This window comes from Callorhinus ursinus, unplaced genomic scaffold (genome assembly GCF_003265705.2).
Source record: "Callorhinus ursinus isolate GAN/ISIS: 27379988/994484 unplaced genomic scaffold, GSC_fseal_2.0 scaffold10, whole genome shotgun sequence".
Lineage (NCBI taxonomy): Eukaryota > Metazoa > Chordata > Mammalia > Carnivora > Otariidae > Callorhinus > Callorhinus ursinus.
This window is the reverse complement of record NW_027397072.1, coordinates 27,254,355-27,275,450: the sequence shown is the minus strand read 5'-3', so window position 1 is coordinate 27,275,450 and position 21,096 is coordinate 27,254,355. Positions and strand designations below refer to the sequence as shown.

The 21,096-nt window shown below is 41.5% G+C and overlaps 1 protein-coding gene and 1 pseudogene across 7 annotated transcripts in view; one reads left to right on the top strand and one right to left on the bottom strand.

Annotated features, from left to right (window-relative positions):
* Positions 1 to 21,096, bottom strand: part of LTBP1 (latent transforming growth factor beta binding protein 1) — a 387,020-nt gene that overhangs the window by 299,219 nt on the left and 66,705 nt on the right. The gene's annotated exons all lie outside the window — the stretch shown is intronic.
* On the top strand, positions 19,924 to 20,662 carry LOC141373535 (large ribosomal subunit protein eL8 pseudogene; annotated as a pseudogene).

The following is a 21,096-nucleotide window of genomic DNA, read 5'->3' as shown; positions in this document are numbered from 1 at the left end:
AAGAAGGCGTACACAAGGGCGCACACTGTATAAACTCATTTATATGAAGTCTGCAAACAGGGAAAACTAATTATGGTGAAAATATCAGAACAGTCAAGGTCTCTCGGACAGAGGGGAGGACTGAGTGGGAAAAGGCTGGCAGAAGTCTTAGGTAGGGTTAAGTTCTCTATCTCAATCAAATTTGGGTTCCGTGAGTGTAGATATTTCTCAAAATTCAAAGACACATGTAAGAGTTGTTCATTTCAGTGCATGTACACTGGATACTAAAAAATCTATAAGCAAATACTGACCTCTAGTTAATAATATGCATGCTGAAGTGTTTATGGGTAAAATGTAACATTAATAATAATAATAATCTACATCTCAGTCTGAAAACAATCAAGTAGACGAAATAGATCTATGAACACACACTGCAGTACCACCATGAGATGTTCGGTTAAGAAAATGAAATCTTTCATAGATATAGACTAAATTATATTCCATAACCACTTTGATCACTTTATCCCTCATTATCTCCCTAAGTGAAAGGAACATGCCCCACTAACACCAGTTTCTCCATCTCAGGACCAGGCAAAACACCCTTATTAAGTTCTATGATCTGATGTGATATAATCAAGTACAAGGCTACGGCTACTTTTGTTCAGATGTCTACAAGAGTCATTTCAGAAAACATTTTAAATAATGTCATTTTTAATTTAAAAAAAAAAGGTACCAAACAATTCCAATAGCTATAAAGCCTGAGTCTTAAAAGAATACAAACGTAGTGCTTTTCATTTCAAAACCAGAAGCCTCTCTGACCCCCTCATTTTCTTTTGAATATGAATATAATCCATTGTCTCTGATCGCTTTGCTTTTAAAGACCACAAATATTTTAATTTTAGCCATCATAAATGTATTTCTGCAAAAAAAAAAAACTAGAATTTTAAATTCAGTGCAACCAATGGCATTTAAAAGCCACCTCTCCACCCCAGCCCACTGCTACCCATGCAATGCATGCATGCGCCCCTTAAGATGATTTACACACAACCCAAATTAATTATGGGCAAAATAATCATGCCATTATGCCTTGGATTTAAACGGTTCCCAGTAACAATCAAAAATAAAATGTGACTAAAATCCATAGAAACCTACCCTGTATGCAAATAATTTCCTTCAGTTATTAGAATTTAGTACCTGTGTGTGTTTCAGGACTCCAGTGAGTTTTCAAGGGGGAAAATTAAACAAGAAAGGATCCCTAGTACATGGTCATCTCTTCTCAGCCCACTTCTAACACCATTTCAGAACCCTAAATTCTCATCCCATCATGCACCATCACATAGACTTTAAATAATCCTGGGGGTCAGCAGTTGACCAGCACAAGGGTGAAGTACGTGGGAGTAAAACGGAGTCTGCTGTCTAAAATAGGCCTATGTGTACAGTCCAAAGTCAGCTTGCAAGAGAGGAGCTAAGAATTTCTGACGCTGCCTGAACCAACAACATCTAGAGACCTTGGCTCTCTTATTCCAAACATCTCTTGCCTGTTTTATTTGTTTTTAAGAATGGAGTGAAAGGCCACCAGAAGCCTAGAAATAGCCTGTCTTCATATTTGCACGAGATGTACCTGAAGTCTAGAAGGCGTTTCTCTGTTCTTTTAGGGAGGTGTCCAACTGATTCTCTAAAGCTCCCACTCCTTCCCTCTGTCTCAGTGGAAAAGCTTTTATGCGCCAAATTTAACGCTGCAGAGTTAGTTTCAGAAGCCCACTATAATTATATACTGAAAGGAACATGCTCTCCCTCTTGCAGTCATCTTAGGATTTCTCAGATAGCCTGTGTTCGGTACATGAACACCAATGCTGAACACTCCTTCCACCTTTACAGGCCCAGACTTCCCAACCACACAAGCCTGTCCAGTCCAAAGGCTAAGCGCGAGAGCATGTGGCTCAGCTGCTTTCGTCCTATAGAAGTTCTCTGTTTTATATCTAGATTTTTCGGCTCAGCCATTACCCTGGGCACCATGGTCCTAGCAAGTCTGAACCCAAGAAAAGGAGTCCCTTTAAGGTGTTTGAAATTAGATCCCAAGGCTCCCTGAAGTTTCCATGTTCATTCTGTTGATTTATGGGTCTCATTAGTGGGGAAGGCTGGAATAGTTCTCTTCCTTCCTCTGCTAGTGGGTTCAAAGCACTGTACGCTTGGTTACCCAAGTACATTAAAACTAATTTAAATCATCATCTTAAGTACCAGTGTGCTCAACAAACCAGAAAGGACGCCGGAATCCAAAATGTATGGTCACATTTTATACTTAACAGGACACAAAGTAGCAAATCCATCAACACAATGGTATAGCTTTTTACGGGTATAGGCAAAACACTTCTTAAATGTTGTACTACCCAATGCTGCCTTTTAAAAAATGAAATTCGCAGGGCTCCTGGGTGGTTCAGTCATTAAGCATCTGCGTTCGGTTCAGGTCATGATCCTGGGGTCCTGAGATTGAGCCCCGCATCAGGCTCTCTGCTCCGTGGGAAGCCGGCTTCTCCCTCTCCCACTCCCCCTGCTTGTGTTCCCTCTCTCGCTGTGTCTCTCTCTGTCAAATAAATAAATAAAATATTCTTTAAAAAATTTTAAAAAATGAAATTCACATCACCCGTCCCCTTCTGTAAGGCCAAGGTAATTAAGGGTAAACACTTGTAAGGATAACACCAAGTGGCAGTGAATGTATACGGCTGTGAAAATAAGATAAACACCTACGTTTGTATAAACCACAGGTAAAATTAACGAGCTGGTACCACTCATTTTCTATCCCCTCCTTGTAGCATTGTCATTTCAATGCACGCATGCCCTGTCACTTTCTGAGCATAAAAGGAAATGCTTTTTATCCTGCTACCGTTATACTAAAGCCCACAGTCTCAAAATAAAATAGGAGCAATTGAATTAGTACCAGTTAAACAGAACTTCTGACATCAAAGTACATCCAAAAAACCTGAAACATTGGTTTTCTGTGCTGAAAACTTTACCCAAATATGAAATTCAATAGTTTTTAATGTGCTCTTGATACAAGCTATCAACTTCAAATACGAATGTCACCTATGCAAAAATTCATCCTCTAGCATATTTATCATTCGTAGCAACTATGATTCTGTTATCTGCAAAATGTTCCAGAGTATTCATTTTTGTAAAAGAAAAAAAGAACAAGAGGAAGACTAACTGTGTGGATTCGGTGGAAAGAACTAGGCTTATAAAAGTTACTGAAACTGAATGTTAGACCTGGCTTTGTATAATGGCAAATCACTTAAATTTTGGAAGCTTTTGTTACTCATTTATAAAATAAAAGAGGTAGGGTGGTTACTTCTAATTTCCTCTAAGGCCCTAAGAATCTATTATCAATGGTCTTTCGTAGGAGTTTATCTCTTTGAGATAGGTTTTAATGCTAATTATATTACTACATGCTTATTACTTTCATAAACATTGGCAAATTTCTATATATTTCCTTATAAATGGTTATTACTGGCGTACAAAGATCATAAAATGCTTCTCATGTACAGTTAACACTTTGAGGAAGTGGAGAAGTCCCAATTTATCCAAGCTAAAGTAATTGGAAACATTCCTAGGTTTCTTCTTACTCAAGAGTCAACCAGAAAGAGCTCTCAATGGCCAAAGGTGGAATGACTTGAACAATTATCATCATCTAACCTAAAGAATAAAATAACTATCTGGCTAAAATAATATAAATAAGGGACTAAATAATTAAATGGGGGGAAGGGACAAGTACTCCTTACAAAAGAGTTCCAAATAAAATACAAAGATAAACTCCCCATATACACCCCCACAGGTAGAGCTTAATTCCCTGCCCCTTGTGTGTGAATGGTACTTAGTGACTTGTAAGAAAGAATGGAACAGAAGTAATTTCCCAGTAGAAAAATGTGGGAGACACAACCTTAGCAAGTGGTGAAGATTATCACCAGTGAAATCATGTTCCTATCATATAACTACTCATTCGAGGTGATGAGAAAGGAACTTCACTGTTGCAGTATTTTTCTCCCAAACCCATTACTCCAGTCCCATCACGAAAAAACACTGATTAAACCCAAGTTGAGTGACATACTACAAAATACTTTCAGAAGTGTCAAGGTTTATAAAAAACAAGAAAAGAATGAAAAACTATAACAGATTATAGGGTTTCTTAAGGAGACAAGACAACTGAGTGCAAAGTGGTATCCTAGACTGGACATGGAACAGAAAAAGGACATCAATAGAAAAACTGGTGAAATATGAATAAAATCTATAGCCTAGTTAACAGCAGTATACCAGAGTTAATTTCTCAGTTGTGACAAATTTGCCAAGATTGAATAAGATGTTAACGTTAAGAAAAACTCTTAGTATGTTAAAATTAATTCAAATCATCACCTTAAGCACCACTGTGAAAGGTATATGGGAAGTCCCCATATTATCCTTGCAATTTTTCTGTAAATCTAAAGTTATTCCAAAATAAAGCTTGTATAATATTAATAAATCACATACTTGTGTCAAATTTACTACACGGTGACTCATACCCCATCTTAACTCACTGAAATAAAATATGCCGATACTTCAAGGAATTTTGAAATATACTGAATAAACATTTGAGCCCCTGGTGGATATTCCCAGAAGAAAAATCATTTTAAGAGATTCAGAATCTTTAACTGTTTCTGTGGTAACTAATGATTTTGGGGAATTATAAAGAAAATCCTCTCGTTTTCCATAAAAGAAATGCCCCCCTCCCCTATGCAAGAGGTATCTGCTAGGCACTTGGATGTTGCCCCCCCCGCGCCCCCAACTCCAAGCCCAAACTATAAAGGACGGGACTGAGAAAATACAGGAGAGAGTAATCAAGTCAGTCACCTTGTAGGGAACTGGGTCTTTCTGAAAGTCAAGCAAGGAAAGATAGTCCAATTGAACCTCTTGTAGAATTTGGGATTTCCCAGCACACAGAGAGACTGGTGATTGTTCCCCAGACGGGCATCTGCTTATGCAGTGCACTGGGGGATCTGCGCCCCTACCCCTATGCCTGTCAGAACAGGAGAGAAGAAAACAAGCAGCTGGGCAGAATGGAGCCGAAGACTCTAGGGCAAACGGCCTGCAGTCCCATCAGTGTGGGCCAAAGCAGAGTGACCTTCCCACAAGTCAAGGGGATGTCACAGAAACAAAGTGGAGCACTGACAACATACTGTGTTTGCCAGTGTTTTTTTTTTTTCCCCCTTCCCAGACCCATAGCGGGATTCAATTTCCCAGCCTACCTTGAATTTAAGTTAGGACCACTAAATTCTCCCCATGGGAATCTGAGTGACAGGCAAGCAATTGTAGGTATATTCAAAAAAACCCACCATCAAAAAAAAAAAAAAAAAAAGAGTGGGCATGAATCTCCAAGAGCTCTCTCTCTTTCTCCCTCTCTCCCTCTCTCCTATACTCAGAGGTGAAAGTGAAGAGCCTCAAGATGAGGAGTTACAAAATGGAATCCACTGGGCCTTTGATTCCCTACTGGAGAAGAGCTGGTATATGAGTCACATGTGCCACACTGGACTGTGACATAAATACATTCAGTTACTGAAATTGTTTTCACAGCGTAACTTAGTTTATCCCTAGAGATAATTAAGGATTAAGTCCTAATTGAAGATTAAAGAGAGCTTGAGGTTTCTGGCAAGTATCCTACCAAAAGTGGTTGTCCATTGACATCACCAATGGACACCTGTCTCTTATGCTCATCCCTCTTCCCTGCCCCAGCATCGAAAGAGTAGACCATGTACCAGTTCCTCCTTCTAGTCCCTCTAGCCCAACTATAAGGGGGGAAAGGTGGAGGGGTAGTAATTCAATAGGAGATTGGCATTTCAAAAGTGAAAGCAACCCAAAAATCACAGAATCCAAGATAACAGATTTTAACAAAGCCATATTCTAAAATAACACTTAGGAGGAAAAACATTTATTATTAATTATCTCTTCAATAAACTAATTTCCCTTAGCATCTCAGTTTCTGTTTTGTCCTACACCTTGGTCTTTCTCTTCTAGACAGCCTAAGTTTATTGTGAAAAATATTTGCCAAATAATAAATCAGGTTCTTGACTATCTCACATAATATTAGACATTAACTATTTGGGATTTTTTTAAACTCATTCTCCCAGATTTCAATAAAAAGGGCTTTGTCTGTTCCCCCCCCCCAAATTTTCCCATTCACTCTTGGAGAGACAATGTTTAAATATGTTTAAAGAACCTAATTTAGGGCGCCTGGGTGGTTCAGTTGGTTAAGCGACTGCCTTCAGCTCCGGTCATGATCCCAGGGTCCTGGGATCGAGCCCTACATCGGGCTCCCCCAGCTGTGCGGGGAGCCTGCTTCTCCCTCTCCCTCTGCCGCTCCCCCTGCTTGCACTCTCTCTCTGTCAAATAAATAAATGAAATCTTTAAAAATAAAGACCCTAATTTAACCTTAGCTAAGTACAAACATTAAAATTGGTTCACACAGTGAACATTAGCAAAGGCCTCTTTCAAAAAAGCAGCATCACTAAAAATTTTTCACCTTAAGTTTTCCCAAATACGACACGTGCATGTATTTGCTATCAGCAAATTTTCGAATAAGAGCTCATGCATATTTCCTATATCAATGGTCCAATAACACAGCCCTCCACTACACCCCCAGAATGCTGCAGTTTTGTGGCTCTTGACAGAAAAGCACTTGCAAGTCCTCACCAGCCTGTCCACCTGATGCACAGGCAGAAGACCAGGCTACACCCCTTAAAAGCACTTGAGTAAAACTGGACTGAGACGTGCAAAGCTAACCCCAAGGTTTGTACACACATATGTTTAAATTTCAAACAGCTTATGCAAACCACGGATCGTTGTTCAAGTAAAACTTGAAAAGAGACTGTAGCCTTCAAAAAGGAAATGAAAATATGTGCCTAACTCCTCGGGTTCGACATTTCCTGAGGAGAGTTGATAGGTTTCTAGGACTGAGATGGTTGTAAGCCTCAGAGATGGAGCGAGACGTGGGAGCAGCAATCAACTGCCTTTTGGTTACGAGGCACCAACACACCCAGGCCCTGTTGCATGCCACGCACAGGCCAAGGCTGCAGACCCCCCGGGAGCTCTGTGCATGTCACACAACTTGGCAACACAAGCTCTGGGAATCCAGGAGCAGCCTGGCAGGCAACCAAGTCATCACAAAACCCAAACTTCAAATGGTACAAATATTTCACAGGCCCGTCTGGAGAAGCCCCTGTCTTGGCGAGGGCCGGACCCCCCCAGTTCACACGGGGCAACTACCTGACTGCTTCTCCATTCTCAGTTCTCACTGGGCAACTCTGCAGAGTGCTCTGCGGTTTGTAACAGCACTTCATACAGCATTACCCCCGCCTCCCCTCAGACTTGACCGTAACACCATGACCAATGACCACGTTCACTTTCTAGCTTAGGAAACCTCACCGAGAGGTCCACGGATTTGCCCGAATTGTAAAGCTGGTATGGAACAAAATAGAAACCCAAAGCCTAGTGTTCTTTCCAAGTCTAGTGTCTTCCCCCCACTCCCCCAGCCCTGAGCTCTTCCACACCACCCTGTGCACGTGCAGGTGACAGAGACATCTGCATGAACTTTTATGTAGAGTAACCTCTCTTCATTGAGTCACTGTCAAAAGGTAAAAAGTAGTAACTCTGTCTTTCTCTGCCTGAAAAAAAAAAAATTGAGATTCCAGAAACTGTACACAAGGCACCTATATGCTGGCTACCAAAAAAGTGTTCAAATCAGTAACCTATTATGTATTCTTTACAAATATACAGGACTCTGGGGCGCCTGGGTAGCTCAGTCAGTTGAGCATCCAACTCTTGGTTTCAGCTCAGGTCACAATCTCAGGGTCGTGAGATCAAGCCCCGAGTTGGGCTCTGCGCTTGGCAGGGAGTCTGCTTGGGATTCTCTCTCTTTCTGCCCTTCCCCCAACTTGCACAAGCATGCATGCACACGTGCTCTCTCTCTCTCAAATAAATAAATAAATCTATTTTCTAAAAAAAAAAAAAAAAAAAAAAAACAAATATACAGGACTCTAGCTTTTTAAAAATGGGGGGCTGGCTGGCTTTAAAATTTACAGTATTTAAAAATACTGACTGGCTGGCTCAGTCAGTAGAGCATTAAACTCTTGATCTCAGGGTTGTGAGTTCAAGCCCCACATAAGGCATAGAGCTTACTTTAAAAAAAAAAGATGGGTAGGAGAAGATCCTTAAGCCAGCCAGTCCCCCAAGCCCACAAGCTAGATGATCTCCAGGTTTCTTCTAACTTTGCTGTAACATTTCTGAATGATGTTCTAAAGCGGCACCAACACTGGCTAATGAGCACTCAAAACATGGTTAATCCCAACTGAGGTGTTTCTAAGTATCAACTATACACTGGTTTTAAAAACTTACTGTGGGGGGAAAAAAAACAAATCTCATTAATATCTTATATCGATTACATGATGAGATGGTATATTGGATATTTGGAGTTAAATAATGTTATTGAATAATTTCACCTGCTTTACCTTTTAATACAGCTATGAGAAAATTTAAAATTACACACGTGGCTCACATTATATTGCTATTGGACAGTGCTGTTCTAAAGACAGAATTCAGGATCAAAACCGTTGCTGCCAGAGATGGAAACCAAAACAGGCCAGGCAGAACCTCTGCAAGGCATTTCCTTCCATCCTCCGGCATGCCAGGTCCTCACCAGCAGGACACAGTCATGCCTCCTTCAGGACAACCCCACCCTGCCCACAGCCTAGCCCAGGCAGTGCCTTCCAACCTGCAAATGAGCAAGGTCCCCCCGCCCCGCCAGTCCTCCAGAAGGCTGCTAGGTCTTCTTCCTTCTCCACCACTGGTGCCACCACTCCAGGGCAGAAGAGACTCAAATCCCTGCAACATCCCCCGATCCCTCAGAGACCAGGATGATTTTGTAAGAAAGTTCCCAGCAGTCTTCCTTCTGTTGACCAATGGCCTCCCAACGTTTAGAGTTGTGTTCCGTATCAAGGGAGGGGGGAAAAAAGACAACTTTAGTCAAACCCCCAATACACACGTTCTACTGCGTTAACACATACATTTAAAACATACTCAAACACATCATTTTAGAAGGCTGAGTTAAAGATGAAATTAAGAATTCCAAAATGAATTCTGCTTGCTTTTCTTTTTGTTTTTTTTTTAAGATTTTTATTTATTTATTTGACAGAGAGACAGCGACAGAGGGAACACAAGCAGGGGGAGTGGGAGAGGGAGAAGCAGACTTCCCGCGGAGCAGGGAGCTCGATGCGGGGCTCGATCCCAGGACCCTGGGATCATGACCTGAGCTGAAGGCAGATGCCTAACGACTGAGCCACCCAGGCGCCCCTGAATTCTGCTTTTCTTAATCTCTTTTCTTTTTGCTAAAAACATTTTTCAGTGACTCTGCCACCGAATGTGCTTTGTTATTTTTCTAAATCTTGGTTTAACACTTTGTCATGGAATCAGACCTTGAAAATGCCCTAAGTACAGTGTATTTCAGTATTTAGCTTCAGTATCTGCTCTAGCTTAAAAACGACACCTGACACAGACACAAAGATCCGAACAGCAAAACTGTTCTTAAAGTCTTAATTCTCTGGAAAAAAACAAAACAAAACAGTTTTTACAATTAAAATTCACATTTTAACATGAAAAAAAAAACAAAAAACAGTTTTTACAATTAAAATTCACATTTTAACATAAAAAAAAGCCTTAATTCTCCAGTTTCAGTCTCCTACACTAATTACTCAAAGGCTTCCTTACTAAAATTAGCAACTTTCCATTTTCCCTGTCAGTCAGTTGGTCTTGCAAACTAATTGGAAAATGTTCCATTTTGACAAAAATCTTCACTGGGTTTGAAACCCTTTGTTTGCAAGATTTTAGTTTAAGATTTTCAAGTATTAAAAAAGGAGTTTACAGAACACCCAACTACTGTTTTCCGCAATGAAAACCATTTAACGATCGAAGCGTGTCCGTACTTATTTTACAGATGTTCAACTTTGTAGCACAAGATGGTTAAAAGAAAAAGCTCACTTTCTTATTAACTTATCACCTTTACTTTGAAAGCAGATTATGTGTACTAGTTTTTAAAATATCTATGGGGTAATGCACAGCCAAGTATCATTTAAAAGGCCAAAAGTTTTGAAATGCCTGCCTTTGCAAGAAAAATTCCTAATCCACATTCAACAACTCCTTTAGGTAATTTGCTCCCATGAGCTTCTGTAGCACCAGAGATTATAAGGATCACTCCCCATGCCATTATGATGTGCTGTAAGATTTTGTGGCTACTTAAGATGCTGTAATCTGTCAACCTCCTTAATTGGGTAGAGATAAACCTCTATCCAGAGTCAGCCTCCCTTATCAGCAGAATGCACACTCTTCCCCCGGAATGCCCTGGGGCTCCAAACCCCACTCCTAACCTTTGTGTACAGAAGGCACCAGGGGGCAATTTGTAGCTTGACTATTAGTAAAGTTGACAATTGCTATCTTCAGACAGAAGTAAATATAAGCAGAATGTCTACTGTTTTCTTGCATCCCAGTGGAATGTCGTACACGGGTCTGGAGTGTGAGCACCTTACTCTAAAAAGTGCTGTTGTCAACATCCACGTGCCAGGTCAAGATTTTCACTGTTACAACCACTTCGAACCCAGTTAACTTGTCTTCTTCTACTAGTAGAACCAACAACACTGTTCTCTTCCAAGAGGAGTCTGGAGGATCGGTACTGCACTCCAAAATCTTTTCCTGGTTCTGGCTCTGTCGTTCCTGCCAGCACTTGGCTTATACTCTAAGGAATGGGTTCAGTTACGGTCATACACCTCCTTCTACTAAATAAACGCTCTTCATCTCTTTCCACTGAGACGACCATTGGCCCCCTGAAATCCTCAGCTGCTTCCAAATTCCTCATTGCTTTTTTGTTCTCTTTATAACACCTTTCTGAATCCACCACTCCCAAATGGTGCCTGGTAACAACACTATGGCTCTCAACTTATTCAGGGTTCATCCGTTGTAGTTTGTAAAAAAAAAAAAAAAAAAAAAAAAAAAAATTTTTTCCTTTAACAACTCTACTCAATAAGAGGTCGAAGCACTTTTCCTTCTGAACATTTGGAAAAAATTTTTTTAATGGAGCAGAGATCTACACTTTGAACCCAGAGTCTATGAGTCGTTGGAGTCACCTGGCCCTCACCTCCTTTCCTGCTCTACAACATACCTGGACCTCCACCACCAGCTACATTTTCCAAACCAGCATGTCATCTATGTTGCATTTTCAAACTCACTTGCATCTATTCCCCTATAGGAACACTCCAGGTAAAGCATGCTCAGCCCAATTTCTCCTTATATTTCCTCCCCTTTTGGCATTTCAACTACTACCCATCCATCCATAGTTAATACCTGAGCTGCTCTCCCCTTCAACTGCTCTCATGCTCCATGCTCTGCTTAGAGGGCCCTTAGCTTCTCAAGAACGTTTTACCCTGTTTTGTCTTCTCTAATACAGAGCATGGTACAGTGCATAAATTCAGCCCACCCTAGAAGCTGGGTTTATTTTTTATTAAACACTATAATTTTTTTTATAATTATAGCTACATAATCAGGAACACGCATTATCTGGACTACTTTTAATAAGTGAAAAAAGTTTTTTCTTGGCCAGTTGTTAATTATGTCAGGAAGGGAACCAAAACTGCTTCTACAAAAGCAGAAAAGACTCTGGGCTCAATCCCACTACTTTAATGTGCACCTAATTTCATGTGACGCAGGACTTCCTGCTGTAACGTTTTCAAGCTGAGACACGGAGCATTTGCTGTGCCATCACCACAAACAATTCGCAAAGCACACCCCCTAGAACAGAGATTCACTGCCTTTGGGGATTATGAGCTCCCGTAGAGCCTCAAAGAGGCCATGTCACCATATCCCGTAAAAACACTCAAATACACAACAGTGTCAGACAACGCTGAGGGTGGGGGCGGGGTGGGGTCCAAAGCCCTGCCAGCCTTGAACCTCAGTACAAGACAGCTGGTTGGTTCTTCCAACGTCACAAGGCTCACAAGTCAGGTGACAGGCAGGGAGCGAGTCAGCCTTATAGATTCCTTCCCAGAACCTCACATATACGCCAACCGATATTAAAAAAAAAAATTAACATCCCAGTATAGATGTTGAAAATACATACCCATTGTCAATATACAGGCATAAATTAAGGCATTCTTCTAAAAGTATTCAATATCCACTCACTCTAGGTTACAAAATAATTTGACCTCACTGCCCACTGGTAGCAACCTCTCACTGGTCTGGCCTTACCTAATTCTGGGCCGAAAAGAATGGACAGTTCTTCTTCTCGTTGTTCAACTCCTTTTTTCAGAGTAAACCATCGCTTTGGCATTTCTAACCCTCCCAGCTTCCACTGGCAACCAAACAAATCCCTGTTTTCCTCTTTAGACTGAAGATCAAAGTCCCTCCTGTGCTTTCTGGCTCTTTTCTCTTTCTCCCTTTTTTCTGTCCTCCTGTTTCAAAACCACACTGAGGAAAGCATATCCTCACCACTCCTGCCCCAGTCAGAACCAAAGTCCATCTTCGTTTTCCTTGGCAACCACTCCTAGAGCATCTCCTTTGAAGCACTTTATAAACTGTTTATATCAAATGCATTGAAAACCTAATTAACAAATCCCTGAAAAGGAACTTCTGTTAAAGGAAAAAGAAGTTGTTAACAAGAAAGCAAACAGCCCAATTAAAAACATGGGCAAAAGAACCAGGCCCTTCAAAGAAAATATGCAGATGGCAAATAAGCAGATAAAAAAAAAAAAAACACTCAGCATGTTTAATCTAGGAAGATTCACATTAAAACCACAGTAAGCTACTGCTATACAACTACTAGAATGGCACAAAAAAAAACCTGACACTACTAAGTGCTGATAAGGATGTGGAGCTACTGGAACTTTCACACACTACTGCAAGGATACAAAATGGTGCAGTCACCGTGAAAAACTTGGCAGCTTCTTAGAAAGTAAAACATACACTTGCTGAGTGACCCTTGGTCAGCTACCATCAGAGAGCCATCTAGCTAGAGAAATAGGCTAGACCCAGAGGAAATGGTAAAATCAAGACTCTAAATGACTACCCACCAGCTGTGTGGAGTGGTACGGTGGTAAGGAGCTCATGATCACTTCTGAAGGTCAGACAGGTGTAGGCTCAAGGTCTGAGTCTCGCTTAACGAGTTGTCACTTTGGTAGGTAAGTACCACCAGCACAGTGTTACCATGGTAAACGTGCTGATATTCTTACAGAACAGAGGGTAAACAGATGCAGTTCTGGGCACCCACCCCACAAGGGCATCTCCACCCAGTAACCTTCCCCAGACCTCCCGACAATTCAGCACTAAAAATAACCCCCAGGACAGCACACAACCTTGCCCTACAGTAAAGCTGGCTCTGTTCCCACTGCTCTGTGTCTCTGCTGTACAGTCATGATTTGAACCTCACCCCTGTTACAAGAGTGTGTCTGCAGAACACCTGACACGTTGTGAACGTGGTATGTGCTCAATAAATGCTGGCTATCATCTGAGTTCTTGGGGAGCTCTTGGAACAAGAAACTGTATCTCACAATTCAAGGGAGGATTTGCCAGATGGTGGTGAGAGGAAGTAAGTGTGGACCTGAGAAAGAGCACGGGGGAAGTTAGGGGAGGGGGCAGCGAAGAAAGTGGCCCACACAGTGCAGGAGGCATCAGCTGGAGAACAGTGCAGAACAGGGCTAAGCAAGCAGTAGATGGGCCCATATGATGGAGTGTCTTAACAAAGGGTTTAGGTTTGATGGAGAAGGAAACGGTAAGTCATCCTTCTCTCGACTCCCAAGCACCTGCTGCAAAACCTCTCCCATGATCCTTATCACAAGGAAATAGAATTTTGTGCGCGAATGTATGTGTGTCCGTATGCCTTCTACGGGACCGTGAGCTCCTTAACAGCAAGAAAAGGACTCTATTCCCAACACACATGATGTTCAGGAAGCACTCTCTGCAGCTGGAGTTCAAAACACCCACTCCGAACCTCAGTCCACACCCATTGTCCAAGCCCCCATGAATTTCCTCTCACTGACAGGCCCCCTCCTGCTTGCAGATCCTCAGGCACTACAGATTATGGCCTCTGGTAATCACTGCTCCTGATCGCAAACCCAAGTTTAGCCTTCAAGTAACCCAGGCTTGTTTTCTCCCATGTCAACAGATGAAAACTCTGTAGATCTCTGTCTTCTGCTCTACCTGGACTTCACCCACCACTTCTGGACTCCAAAAACCCATCCTGTTGGGTCTTTTCTCTGATCTCCCCTTGAGAATAGAACAGAAGAGAAAAGAATAGAGAATAAAATAATAGAGCGTTTCATATCTAAAACCTCAACTTTAGGCAACCACAGCCAGCCTTTCCTCACCCCAGAACCCGTCTTTCCAAAGATATTACCCCAGGTTTGATACTGACATACTAAACTGATGGTTATCAAATTCCAACCCGGATTCCTGAAAAAGATATAATATGGGACCAAAAAAAAAAAAAAGTAATTTCATTCACTCCCTCAATTCAATTTAATTGCCTATGATTATATTATTATACCCCCCTACAAACATAACATGTAATTTCTCAATGACTTAGACAAGTCTGGGATTAGAATTGGTCAGCCAAAGATATACTTGATCTCAATTTCGGTTAGAAAAGATGTTTTACTTGGTGTCCTGATATTTTCGGCAATGCTCTACAGGCTGCCAAGTTTACAGGTGGTCACTATAAGGGAAGACACTCTAAACCATCTAAATCTAAATTAAAGGATTATAATTTAAACCCAGGAAACCATCACAGTCAAAATAGATAAATTATTTCCATTACAATGCAGGCATACTAATTCAGGAGTATTCATGGCTTAAGAAAATATATTTCAATGGGGCTTCTACTCTCCCTTGTCCACCCTTTTCCTACCCCAAATTACTATCCCTCTCCTCCTCCCTTAAAATGAACAGAAGTTCAATTTTCTTTCAAACTCTAAACAAGAAAAGTGGGATTAGAACACATAAAAGCCAATTTAACCTCTGCATATACTCATCAGTACTCTCCATCACTTGTTTGTGAGAGCTGAAGAATACCCACATGCAACTACTGAGCAAAATAAAGCAACAGGAGACAGGATTTAACTACTAGGATGGGCACAAAAAACAAAGGGCAAGAACGAGAGGCACACCCCAGAGCACAGGTATACCAGTCAGGGTGCCAAGGAACAGATACGGGGAAAAGCTGCCCCAGAGTACTCTGCAGATCCATCAGGCCCACTGGCCATTTAGTTGAAAGAGGCCCCGACCATAGTGAGGTATTCACAAGATATTTCATGCTATAAATGACAAGGAAAAGAATGCATGAATCTCTCCAAAGACCTGGAGTCTAGTTATTCAACTGTGATATGAGCTCCTTGCAGCACAAGGAACTTTATGGTTTATCCCCCAAATATTAGGTTTCTAATTTCTCAGAATGAAAACTCTTTAAAATAAATTACTTCTGGCAAAACAGAGGATTAGATGTCCAGAGAAAATCTGCCAGTTATCAAACAACTAAAATTGCTGGACAAAATATCCAACTATGGTTGAGCTGGCGCGAGAGTCAGAGAAACTCTCAGAGGCCAGAAACAACCAGAGAGCATGAATCCAGGGAAATGAGTTGGCACCAGAACAGGAATTTGCCCTGGAGGGGCATCTGCCATTTCTGGATGCCTCAATTACAGGTTTCAATGTGCTGCATGGGGCACAGGAACAAACCTGGTAACTGTACAAGGTAACAGATTCCACATAAGACCAAACAAATACTTCTAGTAAGTGAACCAAAGAAAACCACCCTACAGCAGGAACATGAGGTTACATGGCTGTCTCAGCTAGGGCTTTGGCTGAACATGAAAAATTAGGGTAACAACAAAAATAACCTCAGGTGAGAATTCCTCATGACAGGTCCACGTTTGTGCAAGTTTGGCAGTCAACTGAAAAATACCTGAGTGACCAAAACAAGAGCAACTCCAAATTAGGGAAAAGTTGGCCTGGATGGGTAGTAACTCCAGGAACTTCTGAAAAGCAAACACAAATGCCTTCTGTAGGGACATACCTGAAAACTTAGATCTAAGGAATTCTAGAGATAAAAAAAACAGTGAACATTTATTCACAATCAGAAACATAAAATACACAAAGAAATAAGACAGAAATCAGTGTGTGCATGCGTGCGTGTGAGCACACACACACATCAAACCGTAGGATCAGTCCAGTAACAACTGCCAATCATTCCACTGGGATTTTAAGATACTGGGTGTAAGTATATTTAATATGCATAGGGAAGATGTTGAAATTATGACTGATTGATAAAAGATTAATATAGACTAGAGAGGATTGAAAAACAAATAGAATTTTTAGACATAAAAAAATAGTTAACAGTTGAAATGGGGAACCTGACAGCAGGTACAGCAGAGCTCAGTCGAGAATCCGTGAACTGCAAGAAATGAACCTCGAGGGGCACCTGGGTGGCCCAGTTGGTCAAGCGTCTGCCTTTGGCTCAGGTCATGATCCCAGGGTCCTGGGATCGAGCCCCACATCGGGCTCCCTGCTCAGCGGGAAGCCTGCTTCTCCCTCTCTCTCTGCCCTTCCCCCTGCTTATGTTTTTTCTCTCTCTCTCTGTCAAATAAATAAATAAAATCTTAAAAAAAAAAAAAAAAGAAATGAACCTCGATGTGGCACAGAGACAAGGAAACACAGGAGAGATTAAAATACAGGGAATTGAAGGAAAATGTGTAATAGTTGTCTAATCACACTTGTAAGAGGAAGAACATGGGAAGAGGCAAGAAGTCAAAGGGGAAAAAAAGGACTAAAAACTTCCCCAAAGTCGAAACATGAATCCTCACAGGCAATCCTCCTGAGCTCCAAGCAAGACAAATTTTTAAAATCTAAACAGAAAAGTGACTCCCCATAAAGGAATAAGATTCAGACCGACCACCAGCTGATTCATCAACAGTTAACCAGTGCAGCCACAAGTCCATGGCAAAATGGCTTCCAAATACTGAGAAAAAACTAACTGACCAGCTACCATTGCACACTCAGAAGGATCTGATGGAAGAAAAAGACCCTCACCACAGGAATTTCCAAAAGAGGCACTTTAAGAAAAACTATCCCAGAGAGAATGTATAAAATGCAAGTAGGAACGGAAAACAAACCAAAAAAAGTGGCAAATATGTGTGACGATCTAAAGTAAGCATGGACTATATAAAGCTACGACAGATTATCTACTTCGTAGAATTAAAGTTTTTTGGTTTTTTGTTTTTTCCTTGAAAGCTTAAAAAATAATAGCAACAGTCCTCTGGAGGAAGAAATCGAAGTTTTTTGGGTTTTTTTTTTTAAGATTTTATTTATTTATTTGAGAGAGAGAGAGCACATGAGAGGGGGTCAGGTCAGAGAGAGAAGCAGACTCCCCACTGAGCAGGGAGCCCAATGTGGGACTCGATCCCGGGACTCCAGGATCATGACCTGAACCGAAGACAGTTGCTTACCCAACTGAGCCACCCAGGCGCCCGCCGAAGTTTAAGTATCCTAAGGTCTTATGTTGTTTGGTAGGAAGGTAAAAATACGGAATGCCCTTTGCCTTGATTAACTTAAACACACGTTGATTTGAGGTAAACATCTGTGATGACCAGTAAGACCAGAAACAGAGTAGATCATCCAAAGTGGTTTGTGAGGAGGGAGGAAGGAATGAGGAGAGGAAGACTAATCAATCTAAGAGAACCATCCCCCCCACAAAAAAAAGAAAGAAAAAGAAAAATTTTAGTACAAATAAAAGTACAAAACGACACAATAAAAATTAGATCACCCTACTTGGAAAATATCCAAGTAGTTTTATAAGCAAGTTCTACCAAACATCCAAACTTACACAAAATTTTCAAGAACAGACTGGGAAGAACACGCCCCAGCTCATTCTATTATGCTAATATAACCTTAATAACAAAAAATCTTATCAAAGCAATGTGAGAAAGCAGAATTACATGGCAGTGTCACACATGAATACTGACGAAAACTGAAAGCAATGACAGGTTTAAAAAAGACATCAGTGAAGTTTATTACACAAATGCAAAGTTGTTCCAACATTACTGAGTCTTTTAATCCCCACATTAAAGATAAAAGGAAACCATACGATCAAACCAACAGATGAAATTCAACACCTGTAACAGATATTCTCAACAATCTAGCAATGAAGGGGCTGTCCTTAACTTGATAAGGGTATCTACAAAAAGCCTACAGCAAATGTGGTCTCCAACGAAGAACATGGGATGCCCTTTAAATAAGGGACCACACCCCTATCCCTGTTTCTGTTTCACAATGAACTAAAGGCCCCAGCCAGTGCCACAAGGCACAAAAATTACAGATGTGAAGATTAGGAAAAGAAAAGCATCATACATGATGTAATTCTCTGTACAAACCTCAGAATAGGGGCGCCTGGGTGGCTCAGTCAGTTAAGCATCTGCCTTTGGCTCAGTTCATGATCCCAGGGTCCTGGGATTGAGCCCCGCATCGCCTCTGCTTCTCCCTCTGCCGCTCCCTCTACTTATGCGCTCTCACTCTCTCTCAAATAACAAATAAATAATCTTAAAAAAAAAAAACTCAGAATATCAATGTACTAGAGTAACTTTAAGCAAAGTTTCAGTGCACAGAAAAACAGGAAACCTCATTTCTATAAGAAAGCATGTTTGAAAGATGAAATTTTAGAAACGATTCCATCACAACAGCAACCAGGAATATTGGAGCAATAGATCTCGCAAAAGATGTGCAAAGTCTTCATGAAAATTATTAGAAAGTATTCAAAAACATTAAAGATGACCTAAATAAAATGGAGGGATATTACATTTACGGATAGGAAGAGTATCAAAAAAGATCACTGATATTCATATCAAAATTATATACTGGTTCAATGCAATTTCAGTCAAGAGGCTAGCCAGGTTTTGTTGGTTTTTTTTTTTAAGTGACAAGCCAATTCTACAATTATGTGGAAATACAGCCAAAAAATGAAGAGGGAGTATTTGCCTACCAAGACTTGTGATACAATTATAGTGCTTAAGGTACTGGCTTAAGGACAGAAACCAATGGGCCAGGATAGAGAATCCAGAATCAGACTTGCACCTATTTAGAAATTTGTGAATGACGGTGCTTGCTTTGGCAGCACATATACTAGAAGTTCGCATATGACAGCTATGGTCAGGTTTGGGCGGGGGTGGGGGCGATTCGTCAATAAACAGACAGTATGTTATCCATATGGAAAATAAAAGTCACATCACACCCAATTCCAGGTGCATTAAACAAATGTGAAAGGAATACTAAAATAGAAAACTACCTCAAGAACAATGCATTAGGGAAGGATTTTTTTTTTTCTTTTGGCAGGGAGGGGTGTGGGGAGGGGCAGAGGAGGAGGGAGAGAGAATCCTAAGCAGGCTCCAGGCTCAGCTGGAGCCCGACACAGGACTGGACCTCACAACCCCAAAATCAGGACCTGAGCCAAAATCAAGAGTCAGATGCTTAGCTGACTAAGACACCCAGGTGCCCCAGGGAAGGATTTTTTTTAAAAAACAAGATAACACGGGGCACCTGGGGAGCTCAATCATTAAGCGTCTGCCTTCGGCTCAGGTCATTAACCCTGGGGTCCTGGGATCGAGCCCCGCATCCGGCTATCTGCTCCGCAGGAGGCCTGCTTCTCCCTCTCCCGCTCCCCCTGCTTGTGCTCCCTCTCTCACTGTGTCTCTCTCTGTCAAATAAATAAAATCTTTAAAAATAAATAAATAAAAATAAGATAACACAATAAAAGAAAAACATTGATCCATTTACCCAAGATGAGTGGTTTTAAGCTTTGACAAGAGCGCACTACAAAAAAAGTATGTCACCTCTCTCTTCCAGCCATCCAAGATGCCGAAAGGAAGTCAGGCTAAGGGGAAGAAGGTGGCCCCTGACCCTGCTGTCATCAAGAAGGACAAGAAGGTGGCCAACCCCTTTGAGAAAAGGCCCAACAATTTTGGCATCAGACAGGACATCCAGCCCAAAAGGGACCTCACCCACTTCAGCAAATGGCCCCACCACACCCAGCTGCAGCGGCAGAGGGCTATTCTCCATAAAGGCCTAAAAGTGCCTCCTGCAACTACCCAGTTCAGCCAGGCCTTGCACCACCTCACAGACCAGAGACAGAGAGAAGAAGCAGAGACTGTTGGCCCGGGCTGAGAAGAAAGCTGCAGGCAAAGGGGATGTCCCCACTAAGAGGCTGCCGGTCCTTCAAGCTGGGGTTAACACTGTCACCGCCTTGATGGAAAACAATATTGCACACAATGTGGACACTGAGCTGGCTGTCCTCTTGCCTGCCCTATGTCATAAGATGGGGGTTCCCTACTGTGTTATCCAGGGGAAAGCCAGGCTGGGGTGTCTGATCCACGGGAAGACCTGGACGACTGTAGCCTTCACACAGGTTAACTTGGAAGACAAAGGAGCTCTGGCTAAGCTGGTGGAAGCCATCAGGATCAATGACAATGAAGGTTATGATGAGATTCACAGTCACTGGAAAGGCAACGTCCTGGGTCCAAAGTCAGTGGCTCACATTGCCAAGTTGAGAAAGGCAAAGGCTAAAGAACTGGCCACCAAACTGGACTAAGTGTACACTGAATTTTCTGCACATAAAAGTAATAAAAAGTTCAGCCAATGTAAAAAAAAGGCACTTCATACCCATAATACTGATTTTTATTATTCTACTGTGTAAAACTCTTAAAAATGTTTACTAGACGACTTATACAAAAATGCTCATCACAACACTGCTGGAATAGCCAAACACTGGAAATTCAGATGCCCTTCATCAGGAGAAAGGATATATAAATTGTGGTATATTCATATAATGGGAAACCATAAAAAGGAAAAACAAATGAAGCCCCACTATAAACCCTCAGGATCATCCTTGGTTCTTAAAGCATGGTCCCAAGACCAACAGCATTAGCATCACCTACAAGTTTGTTAGCCAAGCAAACTCTCCTCCCCAGACCTACTGAACTAGAAACTAAGGTGGGGAGGGCAGCAAGTCAGGTTTTAGAAGTC